Source organism: Mauremys reevesii, linkage group 1 (genome assembly GCF_016161935.1).
Source record: "Mauremys reevesii isolate NIE-2019 linkage group 1, ASM1616193v1, whole genome shotgun sequence".
Classification (NCBI taxonomy): Eukaryota; Metazoa; Chordata; order Testudines; family Geoemydidae; genus Mauremys; species Mauremys reevesii.
In genome coordinates, this window is record NC_052623.1 from 13662058 (window position 1) to 13675547 (window position 13490).

Here is a 13490-nt window from a genome sequence, read left to right on the forward strand (position 1 = left end):
AAAGGGAGCACCAGGGGCTCCAGGGACCCTCTCCTAAAAACCGGGAGGCCAAAAAGCTTGACTTAGTCATGAGGAAAGTCTACTCCACCGGTGGTTTGCAGCTCCGGATGGCAAACCAACAGACCATCATTAGCAGATACTCCTTTAACTCCTGCGGAGCGATGGCCAAGTTTGCCGAGCTGCTGCCGCCAGACTCCTGTTCTGAATTAAGGCCTTGGCGGAGGAAGGCAAACTGTTTTCTAGTGCCGCCTTGCAGGCGGCTCTTGATGGTGCAGATGCGGCCGCCCATACCATGCCTACGGGCGTGGCCACGAGGAGGTCCTCTTGGCTCCAGGTCTCTGGCCTGCCTCACAAAGTCCAACAGACCATCCAGGACCTACCCTGTGGAGGTCAGACGTTGTTTTCTGAAAAGACGGACAGAAGACTGCACAGTTTAAAAGACTCGAGGGCTACCCTCAAGTCCCTGGGTATACACACAATGCAGGCATTTCAGGCCGCAACCTTCTCTGCGGTTTTACCAGCAAAACGGACAAGACGGTTCCCGGAGGAGGAACAGGAGCGACAGGAAGAGGCTGCACCCCAGACCAAGCCTTCTGCGGGCCAGAAGCAGGCCTTGTGAAGGTGTGCACGAGCACAGCTGGCCACAGGCAGGCTGATGAGCGAGCCTGGTGGTTGTTTAGTCAGGCCCGGGGGTTCGGTGGGGAGGGACAGGCTGCAGGGCAGAGCTGTAGAACTCTTGTTTCCGGGCGCTGAGCACCAAGGACAGACGAGCTCTCTGGGGGTTCGTTTTGAACCTGACCCATCGCACACTGGGCCAGTGGAAGCTGGACCAGGGCACCATGCAATCGACACACGTCTTCCTCTCAGCGTAGCGCATTTTGCATTTAGAAACAGACACAGGAGCTGGCATCTGCGGCATTGTTTGTACAAATAGTGTCAAACTCCATGATACGCATCCTCCGGGTGACACCGACCCTGGCATCCTGAACAACTTCACCAACCATGGACCTGGGCGCGTTCTGAAATGCAACCAGCTCTGGGGAGGAGGGTGGCAGCTGATTGGCTCATAGCACCATGGCTGGGGAGAGAGAAATTTTAGCCAAGGATCAGTGGTAGCCTAGCAGTATTTTAATGGGGAGGATTGGGGTTCCAAAAATGTCCCTCTTAGCAGCAATAAACTCTGTGATTCAATAGGATTCTCTTCACTGAAACAAAAACGCTTTCTCATACTCATAACTAAAGAGGGAGGGAACCTGAGGGAGGGAATCCCCCCGGGCCAACAAGCTTATCAAGGTACTTGTTGAGGGGACAATGTATCATGCGTTCCTGAAAAGAGACTCTGCACACGTGGCTGGCGTAGTGCAGGGCTCAGTATGTGTGGGCGACTCGCAGGGTTGCAGGAATCATCCACCTTCCAAAATAATTCCAAGAACCAGCTTGTTGCAACTTGGTCCACGCCAACGTGAAGCCGTGTGCCGGGGGAACTTGGAGCCCCGTGGTTCTAGCACAGAGGAGGGCAAACTACGGCCCACGGGCCACATCCAGCCCACGGGACCCTCCTGCCCGGCCCCTAAGCTCCTGCCCCGGGAGGCTAACCCCGGCCCCTCCCCTGCAGTTCCCCCTCCTCCGCAGCCTCAGCTCGCTCCACCACCAGTACAATGCTCTGGGCGACGGGGGCTGCGAGCTCCTGCGGCAGTGCAGCTGCAGAGCCCGGCCTGACCCGGTCTCTGTGCTGTGCGGTGGCGTGGCTGGCTCCACGATGGCAGCAACATGGCGATGAAGAGCCCAATCCTGCAAGGTGCTGGGGCCCTGCTGAAGTCCGTGGCCATTGAGGTGATCGGCATCTCACAAGATGAGGCCCCAAGACAGCTTTAACAGTTAGGCAGGGCTTTTTCTCTGAGGTGCTTCGCAAACATCAATTAATCCTCCTCACGCCCTGGGAGGCAGGTAAGCCATGTCTGTCTGTTTTGGGGACTGGTTCCCCCCCTTTGTTGCGTTTGCAAATAGCATGTGTATGTGTGATATTGAATGCACACAGGCACTGAGACAGAACTGGCCAGAGCTGGGACATCGAGGGGCTCATTCCTCACTCCAGCGACTACACGTGCTTCCAAAACTGATGTAATACAGCAGTGACCAAGCCCCTGGGTACATCTCCAAGTAAGGGGAGGGGCCCTGATCTTCCTGCAGGAGCTGAGTGCATTCTGGTGATCTGGGTGTTACTTTCTCCGGGTACTTTATTTCCTAATACGGCTACCCGTCTGATACTTATTTCCTATTGTAGCCAGCGATATTCATGTGATTCACATGCTCCGAACCGTCATCCCAGCCCTGTGCCCCAAACACACAGAGACAGAGGGCTCAAGTCTCTTCTGCCGTTGGACCGAGCTTGACCCTTTTTTGCAGAGGTGTAAATGACGGCCCAGGGTAGCAAGGGAGTGGAGAGTCACACCCCCCAGTAGGTGGTGCTGTTCCCTTGATGTCACTAACCAGGTGATGCCCCAGAATGGTGTTGTGCAGCTGGAGGGTCCATCTTTTGGAGGAGGGGTGGAATCGAAGAGCGGGCCCACGCGTGGTTATTAAAGATCCTGTGAAACACTGAACGGCAGCAAGGAACTCCATCCTAGGCCTGGTCTACACTAAGGGCGGGGGTTGAACTAGGGTACGCAAGTTCAGCTACGCGAATAGCGTAGATCGAAGTACCCTAGTTCGACTTACTTACCCGTCCAGACGCGGCGGGGTCAAACTCCGCGGCTCCAAGGTCGACTCCGCCACCGCCATTTGCGGTGGTGGAGTTCCGGAGTCGACCGGAGCGCGCGGGGAGTTCGAACTATCGCGTCTTGATTAGACGCGATAGTTCGAACTCGGAGAAGTCGAACTCACCGCGTCGACCCGCGCGGTGAGTATGGACCTGCCCGTAGTGTCCTGCAAAAATCCCTAATCGGATAGCTACATTCTGCCTACATCAGCTCCCCCTGTGGCTGCGATGGACAAGGTATTCTTCACTTCCTGTCCTAAACCATTTGTATTGGGCCTGCGTGGTGCTAAATAAAGGGTATGAAAATTCCACCCGGCCCCTCATCCGTAGGACACGTTCTCTGGAGTGTGAGGGACCCAAATGATTGAATTCTGCAGAATTGAAGGTTTCGTTTACGACCAAAAAGGAAGTTTCGACCCCTCAGGCTCGTGGGGACAGCTCCGTGCTGCTTATCACCCTCAGCAGTGAAAGTAGCAGGAATCATGCCGGTTTTATAGCCTCCCAGGCAGGGCGTGAAGACAACCCCTGGCCTTTGAGTTATCCACAAGAAGCGAATCTGTGGGATATAGTTACTCCGTTAATCAGTACCTCTGGATTTCCCAGTGCCCCCTGTATGCCCTTCAGCTTGGCCTGGGACTGGCTGTGTTTGCGTGTCATTGTACAGTGTTGAAGAAATAAATACCAATAAGATAGATGGCCCTTTAAATTCAGGCTGGGGGGGCTAGTAATCTAAATTTTGGTCTGTTGTGCTTCTTGGCAGCCATGGTAACCTCCCTTTATGCTGTGTGGTTGGTGGTAAGCAGCCAGCAGCACAGCAGTGCAAGGTCTGGGAGGTGTCACTTTTTGGGGGTGAGAGGAGGAAGTATTAGACCCAGTGAATTCTGGGTGGCGTGTTTTTTTTTTTCTTGCTTTGGTGGGCCTGCTCTTTCAGGAAGTATTGTGCAGCTCAGAGAGAGGCCGTGGGGTGTGTGTGCGCGCCGGAGGACTTTCTGGACAGCCAGTGCCTTGTGTGAAGTTTGCAGAGGGAGTGTGAGTGGGGGCAGGTTTCTTGCAGACTCTCCAGCTGGAAGTATAAAAGCGCATTGTGTTGTGTTTTCCCGGCTGTAACCCAGAGACAGGGATGAGAATCTCACTGCTGCCTTCCCAGGTGAGGACTTGGGTTTGAATTTTGGATGATGAAATGCAGGGTTTGTAAAATTAGCAGCTGAGAGACTGGCTGGTGGGGGTGGGGGAGGTGTATTCTGCATTTCAACAAGCTTTCTTTCCATTTCCTTATCCACACAGTAGTTTCTCTCTCTCTCTCTCTCTCTCTCTCTCTCACTTTCTCTTCATCTTTCTGCCAGTGGGTTGTTTTGCTGATCCTATCTACAGCTATTTTAAATCCTTAGTGGCAGAATAATTGCACAAGGGTTGGGGAAAAGTATCTGTGGAAGCATTAATCTACGTAAGAACCTACTAACAGCCACTCTGGGTCAGACCAATGATCCATCTAGCCCAGTATCCTGTCTCTGACGAAGCAGCAAAGAATCCTGTGGCACCTTATAGACTAACAGACGTTTTGCAGCATGAGCTTTCGTGGGTGAATACCCACTTCGGATGCCATTCACCCACGAAGGCTCATGCTGCAAAACGTCTGTTAGTCTATAAGGTGCCACAGGATTCTTTGCTGCTTCTACAGAACCAGACTAACACGGCTACCCCTCTGATACTTGTCTCTGACGGTGGCCGGTGCTAGATGCTTCAGAGGGAATGAACAGAACAGGGTGATTTTCGAGTGATCCATCCCCTGTCGTCCACTCCCATCTTCTGGCATCCAGAGATTTAGGGACATGCAGAGCCCGGGGTTGTGTCCCTGACTGTCGTAGCTAATAGCCATTGATGGACCAATCCTCTATGAATTTATCTAATTCCATTTTGAACCCACTTATGCTTTTGGTGACGATACTACATTCTACTTATCTACTACAATGTACTGGTTAGAATTTGCCCCCAACAATGTCACTTTGAAGCAACTGGTGACTATGAGAGACAGGAGACTGGGCTAGATGGGCCACTGGGCTGATCCCGTAAGGCTGCGTTCCGGTATTGCTGCCTCCTGGGGAAATGGTAGATTACCGACTGCTTTTAGGTTGCTCTGATATCAGGCATGTTCATTGCTCCTTGTGTGTCCTTGTGTGTCCTTGTGTGTCCGTGGTGTCCTTGCTCCTGGCTGGGGACAGAAAGAGCGGAATTGCTAGGCAGGACCCCTCTGGGTATGACTTACCATCCTGTAAAGGAATTGGGTAACTTCAAAGGTTCCCATCTGTGGAAAGGAATTGATTAAATTCCACAAGTCATCGGTTTCCATGTGTCTCGCCGCCCAAATCACCTTAGATAGCAACAGGGCCTGGTTCTGAGCTGCCATTCAGATCTGTCACTGGCCGGAGAGAACCTCGGCAGGGGAACCGGCAGCACCCATCCCATTGCTCAGGGCTTCCTTTGCCTCAGACAGGTTTGGTTGAGGGGGAGGGATGCTCAGTTGCTTGAGGAAGAGGGGAGGGGTAGCTCAGTGGTTTGAGCATTGGCCTGCTAAACCCAGGGTTGTGAGTTCAATCCTTGAGGGGGCCATTTGGGAATTGGTCCTGCTTTGACCAATGATGATCTCTTGAGGTCCCTTCCAACCCTAATGATCTATGATTCTATGACCCCAAAGTGGCTTAGACTTACTGGGGTCTGGGGATGAAGCCCGAGTACCACTGCCCAGGGCCAAAACCTGAGGGCTTCAGCCCTGAGTGCTGGGGCTCGGGTTACGGGCCCCTTGCCTGGGGCTGAAGCCCTGAGTGCTGGGGCTCGGGTTACGGGCCCCTTGCCTGGGGCTGAAGCCCTGAGTGGCGGGGCTCGGGTTACGGGCCCCCTGCCTGGGGCTGAAGCCCTGAGTGGCGGGGCTCGGGTTACGGGCCCCTTGCCTGGGGCTTCAGCCCTGAGTGGGGGGGCTCAGGTTACAGGCCCCCTGCCTGGGGCTTCAGCCCTGAGTGGGGGGCTTGGGTTACGGGCCCCCTGCCTGGGGCTTCAGCCCTGAGTGGGGGGCTCGGGTTACGGGTCCCCTGCCTGGGGCTTCAGCCCTGAGTGGGGGGCTTGGGTTACAGGCCCCCTGCCTGGGGCTTCAGCCCTGAGTGGCGGGCTCGGGTTACGGGCCCCCTGCCTGGGGCTGAAGCCCTGAGTGGCGGGCTCGGGTTACGGGCCCCCTGCCTGGGGCTGAAGCCCTGAGTGGCGGGCTCGGGTTACGGGCCCCTTGCCTGGGGCTGAAGCCCTGAGTGGGGGGGCTCAGGTTACAGGCCCCCTGCCTGGGGTTGAAGCCCTGAGTGGCGGGGCTCGGGTTACGGGCCCCTTGCCTGGGGCTGAAGCCCTGAGTGGCGGGGCTCGGGTTACGGGCCCCTTGCCTGGGGCTGAAGCCGTGAGTGGGGGGGCTCGGGTTACAGGCCCCCTGCCTGGGGCTTCAGCCCTGAGTGGCGGGGCTCGGGTTACAGGCCCCCTGCCTGGGGCTTCAGCCCTGAGTGGCGGGGCTCGGGTTATGGGCCCCTTGCCTGGGGCTTCAGCCCTGAGTGGGGGGCTCAGGTTACGGGCCCCTTGCCTGGGGCTGAAGCCGTGAGTGGGGGGGCTCAGGTTACAGGCCCCCTGCCTGGGGCTGAAGCCCTGAGTGGCGGGCTCGGGTTACAGGCCCCCTGCCTGGGGCTTCAGCCCTGAGTGGGGGGCTCGGGTTACTGGCCCCTTGCCTGGGGCTTCAGCCCTGAGTGGGGGGCTCGGGTTACTGGCCCCCTGCCTGGGGCTGAAGCCCTGAGTGGGGGGCTCGGGTTACAGGCCCCCTGCCTGGGGCTGAAGCCCTGAGTGGCAGGGTTTGGGTTACAGGCCCCTTGCCTGGGGCTGAAGCCCTGAGTGGCAGGGTTTGGGTTACAGGCCCCTTGCCTGGGGCTGAAGCCCTGAGTGGGGGGCTCGGGTTACAGGCCCCTTGCCTGGGGCTGAAGCCCTGAGTGGGGGGCTCGGGTTACAGGCCCCTTGCCTGGGGCTGAAGCCCTTGCACTTCAGCCTTGGCCCCCCAGGTCCAGAGCGTGGGGCTCAGGCTTTGCCCTCCTGGGGTCATGTAGTAATTTTTGTTGTCAGAAGGGGGTCGTGGTGCAGTGAAGTTTGAGAACCTGTTTTAAGAACATCCGCAGTGTTTCTGGGCTCTTTCCAAGCCGCCCGGTCAGTCTTCTCATGCCATTATCTTCTCTCCTAGCCCGGAGGGAGGCCCGGGGCTGTAAGAAGAGGTTTAACAGGATTCTTGCTCTGAGCAGGGAGGCAGATGTGCGAGAACAAAGGGAGCCCTGTTCGGGGCTGCAGAGCCAGCCAGGCCATGTCTGGGGCCTTTCTGCGCTGGTGCTTTCTCGGCTGCGCTGCCATCGTGGTGCGCTGCTTTCCTGTCCTTGGCTCGATCTGCTTCCTGTGACCTCTGCTGGAGGTGAGCTGACCTGTAATGTCCTCGGTGGTGTCATCGGGTGGCGAAAAGGGGAAGAGGACAAGCATCTGTTCTCCAGGAATTTGCTCCGTCCAGTTACAAATGACTCCAGCTGCCGGTACTGGCTGGTAACATGTGCCAGTGGCGATGGCTGCGCCTGGGCGCTGCGATGGTGGGTGCTTTGGAAATGCATGATGTCGAAGGGCCAGAGCTCCAGCCTGTGCCGAGGGCAGTACGCTGGGCGGCTCTGTGTCTGCTCCACCTGTGCAGGGAGCCCCAAGGAGCTGTGCTTGCCACCCTGACTGGGTGCATTCCTCTACACTTCCCCATGCCCAGTTCCCCCACACCACAGGGGCTGTGTCTGTCTCCAGCAGGCTAAATGTGCATTCCATAGTCAAACTGAATGTGGGAAGGCAGCCAGCAGCTACTTCCCTTTATCAGCCCCATCCTGAGCACAGGACCCTGTGTGTCTCGCCAGAACCAGCCCGGGCCTCGGCAGAGGACAGGTTTTCAGTCCTCCCGGCGACAGCGATGGGCTGCCTAGACTTGTCCCTATCAGGGTGTGACTGAGCAGCAGGAAGCCGGCTTGTTGTCCTGGATTTGCGTCTGATGATCGATGGAGGGATGTTAATGGTAGCGTGGACAGTAGGGTGACCAGACAGCAAATGTGAAAAATTGGGATGGGAGTGGGGGGTAATAGGAGCCTATATAAGAAAAAGACCCCAAAATTGGGACTGTCCCTATAAAATCGGGACATCTGGTCACCCTAGTGGACAGACACCTGTACTTTACAAATGCAGTACCCCAGCTGTAGAGTAACGGCCCAGTCCAGGGGTGGAGCTGGGCCCTGGGCCGGATTTTGATCTCACACCAGTGGAAAACAGGAGTAGGTGAGATCAGAGTCAGGCCCATTATGTGTTTAGAGCAAGGACTCCTGGGACCTATTCCCAGCTGTATCACAGTCTGACTCTGACCTCAGGCCAGTCACTTAACCTTTTATCGCCCTCTTTCCCCCATCTGCAAAATGGGCTTGCTGTTACCTGACCTTAGTAGAGTAACTCCTCCCTTAACACCGTCCCGGTTAACGTTGTTTTGTTGTTACGTTGCTGATCAATCAGAGAACATGCTCGTTTCAAGTTGTGCAGTGCTCCCTTATCACATTGTTTGGCAGCCGCCTGCTTTGTCCACTGCTTGCAGGAAGAGCAGCCCGTTGGAGGTAGTTGGTAGGGGCTTGGAACCAGGGTGGACCGGCAGCCCCCTGTCAGCTCCCCGCTCCCCTAAGTTCCCTGTGCGGCAGTAGCCCAGCATGCTAGCAATTACCGGGCAGTTCAGCTGTCCCTCCCCGCACTGCCGCGTGCTGCTCCTGCCCTCTGCCTTGGAGCTGCTCCTGGGAGCAGGGCCAGCTCCAGGCACCAGCCCAGCAAGCAGGTGCTTGGGGCGGCCAACAGAGAGGGGCGGCACGTCTGGCTCTTCGGCGGCGGGTCCCTCACTCCCTCTTGGAGCGAAGGACCAGCCGCCGAATTGCCACTGAAGCGGCAGCGGTAGACCGGCCGCTGAAGTGCCGCAGATCGCGATCACAGCCTTTTTTTTTTTTTTTGCTGCTTGGGGCGGCAAAAACCCTGGAGCTGGCCCTGCCTGGGAGTACGGTGTCCCAATATTTAGGTGTTTGTCCCACATCCTGACCCATCATTGGTCGGGACGCAATTTGTCCCAAAATTTCACTCCGCTGGCAGCACTGGTTTTTTTTTTTTTTGCTGTGCTGGCAGCACTCAGCTTTTTTTTTTTTTTGCTCCGCTGGTGGACACTCCGCCCCATGTCCCGATATTTTCTTCCTCTCATCTGGTCACCCTACCTGGAAGCCTCCTGCTTGCTGTGTGAGGGGGGGAGGGGAGGAAGAGGGGTGCTGTCAGGGTATCCCCCTCCTCCCGCTCCTGCCCCCTGTTCCTGTACCCCATCTCCACAGAGCAGTGGGAGGACACGACAGGGCTCAGGATGGAGGCAGCGTGCTGGCAGCAGCTGCTGTCTCAACTTGCTGATCTACTTAAAAAGGCAATGTACGTAGAGTGGGGTCAGGGTACTTAGAGGGGCAATGCACATCTCTCTCTCACACACGGTGTGTGTGTGTGTCTTCTCTCTCTCTCTCTCTCTCTCACACACACACACACACACACACACACACACACACACACACACACACACACACACACACACACACACACACACACACACACACACACACACTCTGTGTCTCTGTCTCTCTGCTATGCTATGTCTCCTCCCTCCATTTGTGCTGCCTTGTAGAGTCAGAGGCTACATTAACAACAACGTGTTAACCCTTGAGGGCTCAGCCAAGTGCTAGTTCATCATTTAGCAGTAAGGCATTCCCTGGGAAATATCCCACCCTCTGACTCCACCACCTCAACCAAGCTTCACAACTTCTCAATCATCATTGCTGTGGACAGTATTAAATTGTTTGTTTAAAACTGTGTGTGTGTGTGTGTGTGTGTGTGTGTGTGTGTGTGTGTGTGTGTGTGTGTGTGTGTGTGTGTGTAAAATATAGTCTTTTGTCTGGCAAAATTTTCTTCCCTGGAACCTAACCCCCCCATTTACATTAATTCTTATGGGGAAATTGGATTCACTTAACATCGTTTTGCTTAAAGCAGCATTTTTCGGGAACAGAACTACAACGTTAAGTGAGGAGTTACTGTGGAGTTACCGTGTAGCACCTTTGCGATTAGGAATGAATTAATATCTCGGGAGGCAGGGGGTTATTACACACTTCGTACAGCTGGGGAAGCAGAGAGGAGAGGACTTGCCCAAGCTTGTGGAAGTGCCGCAGACAGGACATAGGGTTCTCAGCCCACTGCAGACAGTATCTTGCATCCGACGAAGTGGGTATTCACCCACGAAAGCTCATGCTGCAAAACGTCTGTTAGTCTATAAGGTGCCACAGGATTCTTTGTTGCTTCTACAGAACCAGACTAACACGGCTACCCCTCTGATACTATCTTTCTAATGTTTCTAACAGGAGGGAGAAGGTGGTTGTAGGAGACTTAATGAATCTGATGTCTGTGAAGTGCCTGGGAAGGAAGATGCTGTGGAAATGCAAAGGGGCATTTATTATTGATAGGCACTGGGCAGGGGCTGAGATCCCATAGGGCCGGTTGCATTGGACGCTGCCTCATTGTGTGTCTCTGGTCTCCTAGGGCTACACACGGGGCGGTGAGTTGTATGGGCCCCTGGTGCCTGGGGTCCAGCAATATTCAGGGCCCTGGGGGCCTGGCTCCACCAGTGTTCAGGGCCGAGTCTCTCCCCCTGCCCTGCCTGCTGCCCCCACGCGCCTCCCACGAGTGTCCCTGGGCAGCAGGCGGCTGCCCCCTGCTGCTGCGCGCTGCACTCCCTTGCCGGTCGCTGCTGGCTCAGGGAGCGGCACCAGTGGCAGGCTGACTGCTGCGCCTGTGGAGGGAGGAGGGGAGGAGGCGCAGTGGCATGGCAGCCCCCCCACCCCCCGCAGGTGACTCCAGGGGACCTCCTGAGCAGCAGCCTGGGGCTTGGGTGAGTGTCATGCCAGAGGGGAGGGGGAGGAGACAAGAGTCCCTCCCACGGAGCTCACTGCTGCCGGTGGGGAGAGGGCTGGGGGGAGTCCTCCTCTCTGGTCCCAGCCCCGGGGCAGCCTGCCTGCTGCACCCCAAAGTTTGAACTCCTCATCCCCGGCCCAGCTCCATCTGAGACCCCGCACCCCCAGCCAGAGCCGTCACCCCCATCACACCCCAACCCTCTGCCGCAGCCCTGAGACCCCTCCTGCACCGGGAACCCCCCATCCCTGGCCCCACCCCACAGCCCCAGCGCCTCCCACGCCCGAAGCCCCTCATCTCCGGCCCCACCCCAGAGCCCATACCCCCAGCTGGAGCCCTCACCCCACACACCCCAACCCGCTGCCCCAGCCCTGAGCTCCCTCCTGCACTGTGAACCCCCCATCCCTGGCCCCACCCCACAGCCCGAGCCCTTCCCACACCCCAACCCCCTCACCCCCAGCCCCATCTCAGAGCCTTCACCCGCAGCCAGAGCCCTCATCCCCCAATACCCCAACCCGCTGCCCCAGCCCTGAGCCCCCTCCTGTACCGTGAACCTCTCATCCCCAGCTGGTTTTTTCACCCTCGTGGTGAGGATGGGCCAATAGATCTTGTGTCCGGGCTTGTAAATGTTCATGATGATTTGGCAAGGCTGCGTACAAGGGCAGCTATGGGGTGATGGTATCAGAGGGGGAGCCGTGTTAGTCTGGGTCTGTAAAAGCAGCAAAGAGTCCTGTGGCACCTTATAGACTAACAGACGTTTTGGAGCATGAGCTTTCGTGGGTGAATACCCACTTCGTCGTATGCATGTAGTCCGACATGCATCCGACGAAGTGGATATTCACCCACGAAAGCTCATGCTCCAGTATGTCTGTTAGTCTATCAGGTGCCACAAGACTCTTTGCTGCTTTTATGGGGTGATGGTCTCTCTCAGTGCTGCCCCTAGAAATCCACTCTGTTTACACATGAGAAGATGTGTTTTCCAGCTTGTCAGTGTCGCAGAATCCTGCCTCCTAGGCTCTCAAGCTGGGTAATTCCTGTCTCATGCCTCAAAACCAGGAATAGACGTCCCGTGTTTGGGATTTCACTGCTGCCGATCCAGGGAGAACAGAATCCCGTTTGCTTTCTCGTGTCTCTGTCGGCTCTGCAGTGCGAAGGGCACCGGCCACTCAGTTGTGCCTGTGCAGATGTGAGTCAGGGCTCAGAGGGAACCGAGGTAGGAAGGGGCAGTTGCTACAGTCACATCTCTGACAATACCCACGCTTTCTAGGCCTGCACTGGTGATTGCAAATGCTTTTTTCTCTGCTCTGTGGTCCCTTGAGAGGAAGTCCATGTGGCTCGCTCCCCAGACTTCATTGTCCCGCAGGCTGCAGCTGATGAGCTGCAGTCCCTGCTCTGTGTTAGCAGGAGCCAGACATCTTCAGTGATTCTTATTGTGATTCTTATAAGTGATTCTTATTGACTTACTGCATTACTGCTCTGCAAAGCGAACCAGTGGAAGGGAGGTGGTGCTAAGAGGGTCCGGATCCTGAGCGACTCAGCGTTTGCCCAGTCCTTACTCGGCCCCAGCTCCCACTTCGCTGGTGTAAGGTCGGCGTAAACAGGCTCTAGCCCTGGGAGAAGAGGTGATCCTTGCACGGTGCCCCGAAGGCCTGGATGTTGGGGCTGTTTTGGATCAAAGGCGAGGAGCCCCTCCTGGAGAAGGTCCAGCCCGCGGCCTCCTCCTTGTAAGCTGTGGAGGATCCGGTTAGAGGAGCGTGGCTGGGCCTGGGGGAAGGAGGTCTCTCAGCAGGCAGGTCCTAGCCCTCCAGAGTGGGCCAAGTACATCCCTGGTGTACATACGTCTGTTGAAGTGAGCTGAGTCACACCAGAGCTGAGTCAGAGAGCACTGTGCGCTGCCTCTCAGATTCACCCCCCATCAGTAGTGTTGCACCCACTTGTACCAGGGACTAATTTGGCCCTGGCACCATTTGTTTAGGGCTTGGTCCTTGGGTCACCTGGTGCCTTGCTCGCCAATAGCCACTCCGGACTCAGTCGGGTGACTGGTGGACAGATCAGCACAAGGGGGGGGGGACGGAAAGGGGCAAAGCCCGATCCCCCGCTCCAGGCATGGTTGGTAAAATGGGGCCCCCAGGCTTGTGGGGCTGCTGCTCCTGCCTTAGAGGCAGCGCCGTGCCCAGCCGGCGGGTCTCCTGCCTCTGCCCATAGAGCAGTGGCTCTCAATCAGGGGTCCTGGGCCCCCTGGCGGTGGTGTGGGGCCCCAGGCAATTGCCCTGCTTGCTACTCCCTAGCGCTGTGGTTCTCAAACTTTTCTAGTAGTGACCCCTCTCACCCAGCAAGCCTCTGAGTGCGACCCCCCCTTCTACATTAAACACACTTCTTATATATTTAACCCCATGATACATGCTGGAGGCAGAGCGGAGTTTGGGGTGGAGGCTGACAGGTCGCAACCCCCCATGTAATAACCTTGTGACCCCCCGAGGGGTCCCGACCCCCAGTTTGAGAACCAGGCTCTAACGTCAGCCCTGGCTTTTGTATGCGGAAAACCAGCTGTTGTGGCACAGGTGGGCTGGGGAGTTTTTATAGCATGTTGGGGGGCCTCAGAAAGAGCTGGCTCTGGGGGTGCTGGGTTGCTGTGGAGCTGGCTCTGGGGGTGCTGGTTGCTGTGGAGCTGGCTCTGGGGGTGCTG

At 56.7% G+C, this 13490-nt stretch overlaps 1 protein-coding gene across 7 annotated transcripts in view; it reads left to right on the top strand.

Annotated features, from left to right (window-relative positions):
• Positions 1-13490, top strand: part of ARAP1 (ArfGAP with RhoGAP domain, ankyrin repeat and PH domain 1) — a 218685-nt gene that overhangs the window by 94721 nt on the left and 110474 nt on the right. Inside the window, exon 1 of one of the 7 annotated variants that reach the window (XM_039515751.1) lies at positions 3707-3905. The exons of the other annotated variants lie outside the window; for them this stretch is intronic. The gene's annotated coding sequence lies outside the window, so the exon portion shown is untranslated. Of the gene's footprint in view, positions 1-3706; positions 3906-13490 lie in introns of those variants that run through there. 7 annotated transcript variants of the gene reach the window in all.